Genomic DNA, 13,949 nt, shown 5'->3' with positions numbered 1-13,949 from the left:
TACTATGACATAGAGGATTCCACTACTCCCTTTGTTCTCTTCTTTTTCATATGAGCAGAAATAGGAATAAAAACATTCTTGTTGAAGCTGATCCTGAACCTGAAAGGACTCTGAAGAGGAAGCTAAGAGAAGCTAAAGCACAACACTCCGGAGAGGACCTTACAGAAAACTTCGAAAAAGAAGTAGGCATGGCAGCCGAACCCAACAACAATGCCAGAGATGCAAGGAAGATGCTTGGTGACTATACTGCACCAACTTCTAACTTCTATGAAAGAAGCATCTCAATTCCTACCATTGGAGCAAATAACTTTGAGCTTAAGCCTTAATTAGTTTCTCTAATGCAGCAGAATTGCAAGTTTCACGGACTTCTATCGAAAGATCCTCATCAGTTCTTAGCTGAATTCTTGTAGATCTGTGATAATGTTAAGACCAATGGAGTTGATTCCGAGGTCTACAGACTTATGCTTTTCTCCTTTGCTGTAAGAGACAAAGCTAGGATATGGTTGGACTCACAACCTAGAGAAAGCCTGAACTCTTGGGATAAGTTGGTCACTGCTTTCTTGACCAAATTCATTCCACCTCAAAAGATGAGCAAGCTTAGAGTGGAAGTCTAAACCTTTAGACAGAAGGAAGGTGAATCTCTCTATGAAGCTTGGGAAAGATACAAGCACTTAACCAAAAGGTGTCCTTCTGACATGTTTCCTGAATGGAGCATCATATGTATATTCTATGATGGTTTGTCTGAATTGTCCAAGATGTCATTGGACCATTCTGCTGGCGGATCTCTTCATCTGAAAACACCTGTAGAAGCCCAGGAACTCATTGAGATGGTTGTAAATAACCAATTCATATACACTTCTTAAATAAATCCTGTGAATAATGGGATGACTTAGAAGAAAGGAGTTCTTGAGATTGATACTCTGAATGCCATATTGGCTCAGAATAAAATATTGACTCAGCAAGTCAATATGATTTCTCAGAACCTAACTGGATTGTAAGCTACATCCGGTAGTACTAAAGAAGCCTCCTCTGAAGGAGAAGCTTATGACCTTGAAAATCCTACAATGGAAGAGGTGACTTACATAGGAGAACCCTATGGAAACACCTATAATCCTTCATGGAGAAATCATCCAAATTTATCATGGAAGGATCAACAGAAGCCTTAACAAGGCTTCAATAATAATATTTGGCATTAGCAAACATTTTCCATCAGCTTCTCAACAACAGACAGAGAATTCTGAGCAGAGCCTCTCTGGCTAAGCAACCATAGTCTCTAATCTATCTAAGGCCACTCTCAGTTTTATGACTGAAACAAGGTCGTCCATCAGAAATTTGGAGGCACAAGTGGGTCAGCTGAGTAAAAGAGTTACTAAAACTCCTCCTAGTACTCTCCCAAGCAATACAAAAGAGAATCAAAAGAGAGAGTGCAAGGCCATCAATATAACCAAAATGGCCGAACCTACAGAGGAGGAAGAGGCAGTGATTTCCATTGAGGAAGACCTCAATGGACATCCACTGACCACTAAGAAGTTCCCTAATGAGGAACCAAAGGAATCTGAGGCTCATACAGAGACCATAGAGATTCCACTGAACTTGCTGTTATCGTTCATAAGCTTTGATGAGTATTCTTCCTCTGAAGAAGATGAAGATATTGTTGAAGAGCAAGTTGCTCGATATCTAGGAGCAATCATGAAGCTAAATGCCAAGTTATTTGGTAATGAGACTTGGGAGGATGAACCTTCATTTCTCATCAATGAACTGAATGCCTGGGTTCAGCAGACATTACCTCAAAAGAAATCAGATCCCAAAAGGTTCTTAATACCTTGTACCATAGGCACCATGACCTTTGAGAAGGCTCTGTGTGTCTTGGGATCAGGTATAAACCTCATGCCACTCTCTGTAATGGAGAAACTAGGAATCTTTAAGGTACAAGCTACAAAAATCTCACTAGAGATGGCAGACAAATCAATGAAACAATCTTGTGGACTTGTAGAGGATGTCTTGATGAAGGTTGAAGGCCTTTACATCCCTGCTGACTTCATAATCCTAGACACTGGAAAGAATAAGGATGAATCCATCATTCTTGGAAGACCCTTCCTAGCCACAGTAAGGGCTGTGATTGATGTGGACAGAGGAGAGTTAGTCCTTCAATTGAATGAGGACTACCTTGTGTTTAAGGCTCAAGGATTTTCTTCTGTAAACATGGAGAAGAAGCATGAAAAGCTTCATCCAATTCTCTCCATACAGATTCAAGCAGAACCCCCACATTCAAACTCTAAGTTTCGTGTTGGGAGGCCATAATCATGCTCTGAGCATCTGTGAAGCTTTGTAAGAGCTTCCTGTCAAGCTATTGACATTAAAGAAGCGCTTGTTGGGAGGCAACCCAATTTTATTTATCTATGTTAATTACTTTTCCATTATTAGTTTATGTTTTCTCTAGGTTGATGATCATGTAGAGTCACAAAAACAGCTACAGAATTAAAGCATTATGGGCGTTAAATGCCAGAATTGGCAGCTAAACTAGCATTTAACACCAGAAAGGAACATCAGCCTAGCGTTTAACGCCAGAAATGGCACACAGAGGGCGTTTAAATGCTAGAAAAGGGCAGGAATGAGAAATCCTTGACACCTCAGGATCTGTGGATCCTACAGGATCCCCACCTACCCCACCTCACTCTCTCTCCTCTCCACACCTTTCCATAACACTCTTCCCCAAACACTATTCACCTATCAAATCCTACCCTCTGCCCTATAATCTCTCCACCACTCATATCCATCCACTTTTCCCCAAAAACCCCTCATAAAACCCCACCTACCTCACCATTCAAATTCAAACCATTCCCCCCCCCCCCAAACCCACCCATTCTCACACGGATTCCCTCCCCCTTACCCTATAAATACCCGTCCTTACCACCCTCCATTTCACACATCACAAACAATTCTTTCCCCCTTGGCCGAACCACTAATACACTTCTATCTCCTCCATTTCTTCTTCTTCTACTCCCTTCTTTCTTCTTTTGCTCGAGGACAAGCAAACCTTTTAAGTTTGTTGTGGGAAAAAGCTCTGCTTTTTATTTTTCCATAACCATTAATGACACCTAAGGCCAGAGAAACCTCTAGAAAGAGGAAAGGGAAGGCAGTTGCTTCCACCTCTGAGTCATGGGAGATGGAAAGGTTCATCTCAAAGGTCCATCAAGACCACTTCTATGAAGTTGTGGCCAAGAAAAAGGTGATCTCCGAGGTCCTCTTCATGCTCAAAAGAGTGAATATCCGGAGATCCGACATGAGGTTTGGAGAAGAGGTTGGGAAGCTCTCACCAACCCCATCCAACAAGTCAGAATCTTAATGGTTCAAGAATTCTATGCTAATGTATGGATCACTAAGAACCATGATCAAAGTATGAACCCGAACCGAAAGAATTGGCTCACAATGGTTTGGGAGAAATACTTGGATTTTAGTCCGAAAACTGTAAGGTTGGCATTCAGCTTGCCAATAATGAGAGGAGATTCTCATCCTTTCACTAGAAGAGTCAACTTTGATCAAAGGTTGGACCAAGTTCTCATGGACATCTGTGTGGAAGGAGCCCAATGAAAGAGAGACTCCAAAGACAAGCCGGTTCAACTAAGAAAGCCTGACCTCAAACCAGTGGCTAGAGGATGGTTGGAGTTAATCCAACGCTCCATCATTTCTACTAGCAACCGGTCTGAAGTAACTGTGGATCAGGCTATCATGATCCATAGTATCATGATTGGAGAGGAAGTGAAAGTTCATGAGATCATACCTCTAGAACTATACAAGGTGGCTGACAAGCCCTCCACTTTGGCAAGGTTAGCCTTTCCTCATCTTATCTGTCACCTATGCAATTTAGTCAGAATTGTCATAAAGGAAGACATCCTCATTGAAGAGGACAAGCCCATAACTAAAAAGAGGATTGAGCAAACAAGAGAGCCCACTCATGGACCTCAGCAAGAGCATGAGGAAGTTCCTCATCAAGAAATCCCTGAGATGCCTCAAGGGATGCATTTTCCTCCACACAACTATTGGGAGCAACTCAACACCTCTTTAGAAGATTTGAATTCTAACATGGAGCAAATAAAGATAGAGCACCAAGATCACTCCATTATCCTCCATGAAATTAGAGAGGGTCAAAGAGCCATGAGAGAGGAACAACAAAGGCAAGGAAGAGATATTGAGGAGCTCAAGCACTCCATAAGATCATCAAGAGGAAGAACTAGCCGCCATCACTAAGGTGGAGCCGTTCTTTAATTTCCTTGTTATTTGTTCTTTTGTTTTTCGTATTTTTATGCTTTATGTTTTGACTATGTTTGTGTCTTTATTATATGATCATTAGTATTTAGTGTCTGTCTTAAAGCTATGAATGTTCCATGAATCTTTCACCTTTCTTAAATAAAAAATGTTTCTATTTGCAAAAGAACAAGAAGTACATGAATTTTGAATTTTATATTGAAATTAGTTTAATTATTTTGATGTGGTGGCAATACTTTTTGTTTTCTGAATGAATGCTTGAACAATGCATATTTTTTATAGTGAAGTTTATGAATGTTAAAATTGTTGGCTCCTGAAAGAATAATGAAAAAAGAAAAATATTATTGATAATCTGAAAAATTATAAAATTGATTCTTGAAGCAAGAAAAATCAGTGAAAAACACAAAGCTTGCAAAAAAAAAGAAAAAAAGATGGCAAAAAATAAAGAAAAAGCAAGTAGAAAAAGCCAATAGCTCTTTAAACCAAAAGGAAAGAGCAAAAAGCCAGTAACCCTTTAAACTAAAAGGCAAGGGTAAAGAGGATCCAAGGCTTTGAGCATTAATGGATAGGAGGGCCCAAAGGAATAAAATCATGGCCTAAGCGGCTAAATCAAGCTGTCCCTAACCATGTGCTTATGTCATTAAGGTCTAAGTGAAAAGCTTGAGACTGAGTGGTTAAAGTCGTGATCCAAAGCAAAAACAGTGTGCTTAAGAACTCTGGACACCTCTAACTGGGGACTCTAGCAAAGATGAGTCACAATCTGAAAAGGATCACCCAGTTATGTGTCTGTGGCATTTATGTATCCGGTGGTAATACTGGAAAATAAAATGCTTAGGGTCACAGCCAAGACTCATAAAGTAGTTGTGTTCAAGAATCAACATACTGAACTAGGAAAATTAATAACACTATCTGAATTCTGAGTTCCTATAGATGCCAATCATTCTGAACTTCAAAGGATAAAGTGAGATACCAAAACTGTTCAGAAGCAAAAAGCTACTAGTCCCGCTCATCTAATTAGAACTAAGCTTCATTGATATTTTGAAATTTATTGTATATTCTCTTCTTTTTATCCTACTTTATTTTTGGTTGCTTAGGGACAAGCAACAATTTAAATTTGGTGCTGTGATGAGTGGATAATTTATACGCTTTTTGGCATTGTTTTTAGGTAGTTTTTAGTATGTTTTAGTTACTTTTTAGTATATTTTTATTAGTTTTTATGCAAAAATCACATTTCTAGACTTTACTATAAGTTTGTGTATTTTTCTGTAATTTCAGGTATTTTCTGGCTGAAATTGAGGGACCAGAGCAAAAGTTTGATTCAGAGGCTGAGAAAGGGCTGTAGATGTTGTTGGATTCTAACCCTCCTGCACTCGAAGTAGATTTTCTAGAGCTACAGAAGCCCGATTGGTGCATTCTCAACTGTGTTGGAAATTAGACATCTTGGGCTTTCCAGTAATTTATAATAGTCCATACTTTACCCGAGATTTGATGGCCCAAACTGGCTTCCAAACGCCCACCAGAGATCCTTTTCTGGTGTTTAACGCCAGAACTGGCACCAGAACTGGAGTTAAACGCCCAACCTGGCATCCAAGCTGGCGTTTAACTCCAAGAATGGCCTATGCATGTGAAAGCTTCAAATCTCAGCCCAAACATACACCAAGTGGGCCCTGAAAGTGGATTTCTGCACTATCTGAACTTAGTTACTTATTTTCTGTAATCCCTAGTAACTAGTTTAGTATAAATAGCACTTTTGACTATTGTATTTCATATTTGGATCATCTTTTGATCTTTTGATCACTTTGAGGGAGGCTGGCCATTCAACCATGCCTAGGCCTTTTTCTCTTATGTATTTTCCAACGGTGGCGTTTCTACACCTTATAGATTAAGGTGAGGAGCTCTACTGTTCTTCATGAATTAATGCAAGTACTATTATTTTTCTTTCAATTCACGCCTATTTCTTCTCCAAGATATACTCTCATACTTAATTCAGTTAAGTCAGAATGAAAGGGTGACCCATGACAATCACCCACTATCTTCGTTATTCGCTTTGCCAAGATCCGCGTGCCTGACAACCACAAGCGGTCTACATGATGTTCAACATAGTCATTGGACGACAGCCGAAGTATAGTCTCTTGGGTCTCTGATCCACGGATTTGACTCGCCTCTCCTGACAACAGAGCATTCGAATCCGTGAGGTTAGAACCTTCGTGGTATAGGCTAGAACCAATTGGCAGCATTCCTGAGATCTGGAAAGTCTAAACCTTGTCTGTGGTATTTTGAGTAGGATATGGGAAGGGATGACTGTGATGAGTTTCAAACTCACGAATGTTAGGCGCAGTGACAGTGTGCAAAAGGATAGAGAAATCCTATTCCGACACAAGTGAGAACGACATAAGATTAGCCGTGCGGAAACCGCACCTGGACCATTTTCACTGAGTGGACGGATGGTAGCCATTGACAACAGTGATCTACCAACATACAGCTTGCCATGGAAGGGATCACGCATGGTTGGACGAAGACAATAGGAAAGCAGAGGTTCAAAGGTAACAAAGCATCTCCATAGCTTGCTTCAGGCCGACAATCTCTGTGGAATCGTCCCTTACTCGCGTAAGGTTTTATTACTTGGATGACCCAATGCACTTGCTGGTTAGTTGTGCGAAGTTGCAAAAGTGTGATTGCAATTTCGTGCACCAATACCAAATATCAATAATAGCAACTCATATAAAACATAAAAACATCAATGCATTAATATAAATTCAAAATTAAAAAAGCTCACAAACTAAGGAAATAACAAATTAACTCAAACATGACTCAGAAAATTCTAAGAAAAATTAAAGTAAGAGAATAACAAAATTAAAGTAAAACTATAACTAAACAAGTTTAGAATTCAGAATTGCATGCAAAATTAACAAGAACCCTAGAAAAATCTAGAGTTCTTTCACTAGAAATCTATGAACAAACTATCCAAAACTATGTGAAATTGATGGAATGATGGAGTGTGTGTGTCCCTTCTTGAGTTTGGGCCTCCAATACTTCAGAATGGAGCCAAATTAGGCCCAAAATTGCCCCCAAGAAAAACAAAAGTACAGCAAAACCGTGGCCTAACGAACAAAACTGTTCCCTAAGGAAGAGGAAAAATAGAGCCAAAGCCACCAAGCAAGGACGCCTAGGCTTCCCACACATGCCCGGTGGCTAACATCACAAGCTTGACGTGTGACCAGCCTTGAAGGTGCAATTGGGCTACACACCCAAATTCTTCTATAAAATCCCGGCGTGAAAACAATTCCAACTCCTAGAATACAAAAAATTAAATCTCAATCTCAATTATACACATCATTAGAAGCCTTAATTACACCTAAAATATTCAAGACTCCAGAAGATTAGTTATTAGTTCTTTCTAGAAACATAAGAGATTTAGTTATTAGGATTTGTTTCTAGATTAGATTTGAATTATTGTTTTGATTTGAAATTTAAGTGAGTAATTAGATATCTTATCTTTCTTTCTGAAAAATGAGATTATGATAATTTTGAATTTGAATTCTAGAATTAGGATATAAATAAGTGAACCTTGTCCATAGGAAGCACAGTCGGTTCCTCAGCACAATTTTTTTCATTGTTTTTTTTATTCTTCCATGGGTAACTAATCATCTGTCAAAGAGTTAGGAGCTCTATTTATGTTTTCTATGGATCATTAATCTAAGTTTATTTTATTTTAGATTCTTGCATTGATCTTTTTCATGATTGAGTTATTCGTTCTTCATTCGGATTAGTAGTATCGGAAGGTATGCTAATCCTTTTTGAATTCTTTTATTGCTTTGGAAAAACTAATATGTAAATTATAACATGAAAACTCTTTCACGTGACTTTTTGAACCCCGCTAGGAATAGTGGTTCAGTTAGTGTACGACACATACATAATTTTCAATCACATTTTGAATAAGTGACCTATAATTCGAATTAGAACAACTTTTGAAAATTGTGTTTTCTTCTAAAATTTAACTAGACAGGACTAGATTGAATAAGTGACATGTAATTTGACCTAAAGACTACTTTTGAATTTTATTAGAAACTAAATTAGTTTTTGTGCTTAACCTATTTAATTAATCAGTTGACCAAGGAATTGGTGATTGGTTAATTAAAGAGAAACTGAGGATCCAAGGAATTGGGAAACAATGTTTGATTTTCCTAAGGGCTTAAATGTCTTTGAAACCCTTGATTCCCTCTATTATTTTTTTTCAATCAACATCACTGCCTTTAAAGCACTCAACTTTCAAGATTCCAAGCAAGATACAACTTTTCCCTCATCAATCTAGGTTATTTTGATCTAATTAGGTATTTAATATGATATTTGCTTGTTCAATCCTTTAGTCCTCGTGGGAAAGATATCCACTCACCGTGGAATTACTTAAACGATCTGGTGCACTTGCCGGTATACGTGAGCTTTAATTTTTGTTCATCAAGTTTTTGGCGCCGTTGTCACGGATTAATTGAGATTGACAACATACATTTAGTTAAATCACTAACTTAGATCTTTTTTATTTTCCTTTCTTTTATTTTTTGTTTTATTTCTTTTCCTTTCTTTTCTTTATTTTGTTTGATTCTTCTTTCTTCTGTTTTTATTCTTTCTTTTATTCCGCAAAGTACATTTGATCTTTTGTATTTTTTTTTGCATGCAGAAGAAGAGGAAGAGAGAATGGCAGTAGAAAATAAAAGTTTAGTCTGATCAAGGAAGGACATCGCTTCCTTTTCCCAAAAGAAAAATGAATCCATCCTTGAAGCATGGAAGAGATATAAAAAAGATACTCGAAGTATGTCCACATCATGACTTACCAAAATGGCTTCTGATCTAATTTTTTACGAGGGAATCCTTCAACCCTTAAAAATCACTATTGATTCATTGGTTGGAGCCTCATTACAAAAGAAGACAACCAAAGAAGCATTGGCAGTGATAGAGGATAGCACTAGTGGAAGGTGCCATGAAATAACCAGACTCTCAATCTAAAAGACTTAAACGTCAAGCTAGTGATGTTAAAGAAGTTCTTGTTGGAAGACAACCCAACCATGATTAGTTTTCTGTTTCTCTTCTTTCTTTTAGCACGTCGTTTCTTACATTGCATCCTTAGTTTCTTCTACATGCATGCATCATCAGTTATTTCAAGCTTAAAAAAAATCGGAGTGGAACGCCCAGTGGACATGTCACACACCCGTCATCCCCTCCACTTGTGGCATGCACGCCTGGTGGCTATGTTGGAAAGCCCGACGTATGAAGGCATGACAAGAAGGCACACCCGACGAACATGCTCACAAGCTCGGTGACCAACCAAATTTCACAAGCCACGCCCGGTGGTTATATGTAGAAGTCCGGGGTATGATATGGACACACTCCCAGGAAATACACTCTCCTAGTTTTCAAAAATTAATTTTAGATTTCAAAAGTTTATTCATATATAAAGATTTTGAATCCTTTTATTGTCTTGTGATTATGTTGTCACCATGAAAGAAAGTTATTACTATGCATGCACGACACATCAATTCAGTTACTCATCAAACATGCATGTGTTTATCTTTCCTAAGTTCTGCTTTTGTCAAAATTTCACATGCACTCACATGTCTGGATAAATTTGAAAATTGAACGTTTTGCATGTAACCCTTAATTTTCGTTGATTCCCTCTGCATAGCATGCACACCACACACCTCACCTCAGATTTTCTTATAAATACGTTCATAAGCCATCACTCACTCCACACACTACACATTCTTCTTCTTCTTCTTCTATATTTCATTCTCAAAACCGTATCCAAAATCTTAAGTTTGGTGTCAGCTATCATTCTGTGTTTTAATTTATCATCCAAAGATGTCATTGTTTAAGAAAAGAAAAGGTAAGGAACCGGCCACCCCATTATATGATACTCCTAGTTCCGTTCCCTGTTACATCAAGAACAATACAATCAATGGTTGATAATAAAGGAATCAACCTAGAAGTAAAGTTTGATTTGAAGCCCGGAGAATAATCGGAGATTTCGAATGAGATAGCAAAAAGAAAATGGAAAATCTAGGCTAACTCTCCCAAATAATTGGGAGCCACTTTAGCATGAGAATTTATGCCAATGCATGAAGAACAAACAATGATGCAGTTCTAGGGTTCAAGATATATGCACGGGGAAAGAACATTGATTTTGGTTCCAAGAGTGTTAGAAGAATTCTCCGCATCCCTCCTCAACCTCACAACTTAGGGAATGATTACCATGACTATGGGATGAGGCTTACATGAGACAAATGACTGGGGAAAGTCCTCCAAGATATTTGCATTCCGGGCATGCAGTGGACGTTGAGTATAAGCGGAGAGCCACTCACACTAAAAAGGACTCAATTGATCTCTGTTGTTAAAGAATGGTTGGATTTCATTCAATATAACATAATTCCAATCTCCAATTATTCTAAAATAACAGTGGAGAGAGTGGTCCTTATCCATTCCATCATTAGGGGAAAAGAGATAAGAGTAGAGGAACTCATCCCCTACTGTATAAGCTTCTTTGCTGAGAATGGAAAAACACAGATAAAGCCCAAATTTTTGGGAATCATCCACCAACTGTGCCAAGCGGCTAGTGTATCTATTGACAAAGATATTCCCTCCGGCATGAAATGACCATCACTAAGGCAATGATAGAGAGAGCCGCAAGACGGCACATCTATGGAGACCAAATGGGAGAACCTCAACAACATCCTCACTCCTCTTCTTCAAGCACGAGAAATTTATCCTCCTGCACTAGAATTCCAAGCAGGGCCAAGTCATCCCAAAACTTAAGAAGTTGACTTTCAACAGTTCTGTAGAGAATTTTAATAGTTTCAGTGGGATATGGAACAACGTTACCGGGAAACACAAACCAAGCTCAACTATCTCTGCATGACTATGCACGATGCACATTTGACGTATCCATATTTTTAGTTATTTTTTCTTTATAATTTCATTCAATAAGCTAATTATTCTTGTTAGAAAAGCAATGGTTTTATGATTTAGTGAGCATTGCTTTGAGTTAGTTTGAATTCATTTATTATAGGAGAATTTAGAGGAGAACTAGCAAAGATCAAGGAGGAAGAAGAGGCTAGAAATCATCATAAAGAAGAGGCATAAAAAGGAGAATCAAACAGAAAGCTCTCTAGACCAAATAGAGAGCTCCCTGGACAAGAAATCACCAAAGGAAGCTATGCATACAACGTGGTAGACCATGTGTGCAACGTGAAGAGCAAAATAGAGGCCAATTGGTGCCAAATCAAGCCATGCGTTGTACGTGGGAGCCCATGCGTTGTACGTGGGAGCCCATGCGTTGCACTTGAAGATCAAATAGAGACCAATTGCACTACATAGAGCCATGCGTCTCACATAGAGCTTGGTCCGTTGCACTTGGGACATCAAACAGAAGCCAATTGTGCCAAGGAAGGGATATGCATTGTACATGGGAGGCTATGCGTACAACACACCACATGGGCCACTCTCAGGGGCCTTAATTCACTCACCAAATCCTCTAATTCTTCAAACACTTAAGTAGGTAACTCAAGGCTTAACCTAAGCCTAAAGTCAAACATTAATTGCCAATTGTGGAGAATGTCAAAAGAGCTTATCTCGAAGGAAAAACTCTAGAAGAAGAATTAATTAATGAGATTTAACTTGATTTGATTTAGTTTTTTTTTTTAGAATTAGTTTGAATTCTGAATTAGTTTTAGGGTTAGTATAAAAAGAAAAGGAGCCACATATGTGAGCTCCCTCTCCCATCTGTTCTACAATTTAGAATTTTGGTTTTTCTTTTATCATGAGCAACTAATCTCTTCTTGTTAATGTTAGGAGCTCTGTTTATTACCATGGATTAATGTTATTACTTTTTTCTTCTTGATTTATGCATTGATGTTTTCTTAAGAATTTGGTTTTATTTCTTCATCACAAGGGTTTGAGTTTATTGAAAAATAGCTTGAATCTGAATTGAATTCTATATGCATCTTGGAAAAGATTGTTTAATAGAATTAGGCTTGAAAACCTCTTCTTTCAATTCTAAAAGTTTTGAACTTGGCTTGATAAGTGACATTGAATCAATTGGGTTTAAATCTTAAAGAATTGTGTGGCTTATGAATCAGTACGTATGCTTTATCTCTTATAATAATTGATTGATCAAGGAATTGATGATTTGTTAAGTTAAGGTTAAACGGATTGCCAGGGAATTGGGGTTTGGTTAATTAAGGTTCGCCAACATGATCAAGATAGAGGGTGAAAAATATTTTTCTTGAAGTTTTAAACATCTCCGAAACCTTAGCATTCCATTCATACTATTTTCTAAACAGTTTATAAATTGCTTTCATTTAATCTTCTATTTTTGCTATTTGATATTGCTAAAACCCTATTCTGCAATTGTCTAGTTATAATAATCGATTAACTCTTGTATGCTCAGTCCGTTAATCCTCATGGGAATGATAACTCACTTGCTGTGATATTACTTGATAAGATTTGGTGCACTTGCCGAGTTGTGGTTTTGCAAAATTCTGCATCATATTTTTGGCACCGTTGTCGGGGATTAACCGAGTTTGACATCAAACTGGTTAATTGATTGCCTACATTAGACCTTTATTTTTCTATCTTTTTAATGTTTCATCTTACCCAAAATTTCCTTTATTGTGACATTGAAAATTATACCTTTTCTATTTGCTTTTCATTGCTTTTGCATGTAGAGAAACAAAGACAAAGAATCTCTCTTGTTTGATCCAAAAATTGAGAGAACTCTTCAATAATTAAGGAAGAAATCTAAAATTCAAGAGGAGTAAAATCAGGAGGAGAAAATCCAAGAGAAACTTGAGCAAGAAAGCATGGCAAATAATAATGCTAATGCAAGGAAGACTCTTGGAGACGTTGTTACCCCCACGAGCAATAGTTGTGGGAGTAGCATAGTGAGGCTCACTGTGGAGTGAAAAAAACTTGTAGTTGAAGCCTCAACTCATCTCTTTGGTGTAACAAAATTGCGAATTCAGTAAGAGCCCTCAAGAAGATCCTCATTTGTTCATCTCTAGCTTCCTACAAATATGTGACGCTGTCAAATCCAATGGTGTCTCTGTTGAAGCATGTCTCTTAATATTGTTCCTATTTTCTATAAGGAACCGAGCCAAGCAATGGCTTGAAACTCAACCAAAGGAGAGAATTGCAATATAGGATGATTTGGTCAATAAGTTCTTAACCAAATTTTTTCCACCACAGAGGTTGGCAAAGTTGAGACATGATATCTAAACTTTCACTCAAAAAGATGGAGAATCTCTCTATGAAGCTTGAAAAAGGTACAAAGAAATGTTGAGAAAGTGCCCCCAAAATATGTTTACTAATTAGGTGCCTCTAGAACTTTATTGGATTCCTCAACTAGAGCATCCATGCATATGAAGACCACTAAAAAAGCCTTAGAATTGATTGAGATTGTGGCTAATAATCAATACTTATTCTCCTCTAAAAGAACAATAAAGATATGTGTAATGGAGTTGGATATTTTGGACACTCTTTTGGCATTAAACATGTCTATGTCTCAACAAGTCAGTGCAATCAACAAGAAACTAAGACATTTGCAAGTTTCTGTAATAAAAACCCAAGGCCTCACCTATGAGGGCCATCAAAGTGAAGTTTATGAGCCCTTCAATCATGATCAACCCCCTGTTGAG

At 37.9% G+C, this 13,949-nt stretch overlaps 3 non-coding genes across 3 annotated transcripts; all 3 read right to left on the bottom strand.

Moving 5' to 3' along the window:
- Positions 1-593: 593 nt before the first annotated feature.
- On the bottom strand, positions 594-697 carry LOC112715873 (small nucleolar RNA R71). The gene has a single exon (XR_003160030.1). It is a non-coding gene; the product is annotated as a small nucleolar RNA R71 (small nucleolar RNA).
- Positions 698-8,985: 8,288 nt separating this feature from the next.
- Positions 8,986-9,093, bottom strand: LOC112712389 (small nucleolar RNA R71). The gene has a single exon (XR_003157776.1). It is a non-coding gene; the product is annotated as a small nucleolar RNA R71 (small nucleolar RNA).
- Positions 9,094-13,509: 4,416 nt separating this feature from the next.
- On the bottom strand, positions 13,510-13,616 carry LOC112715427 (small nucleolar RNA R71). The gene has a single exon (XR_003159682.1). It is a non-coding gene; the product is annotated as a small nucleolar RNA R71 (small nucleolar RNA).
- Positions 13,617-13,949: the final 333 nt, after the last annotated feature.

The sequence above is a fragment of the Arachis hypogaea genome, chromosome 1 (assembly GCF_003086295.3).
Source record: "Arachis hypogaea cultivar Tifrunner chromosome 1, arahy.Tifrunner.gnm2.J5K5, whole genome shotgun sequence".
Lineage (NCBI taxonomy): Eukaryota > Viridiplantae > Streptophyta > Magnoliopsida > Fabales > Fabaceae > Arachis > Arachis hypogaea.
Note: the sequence above shows the minus strand (reverse complement) of the source record. Positions and strands in the feature narration are given on the sequence as shown.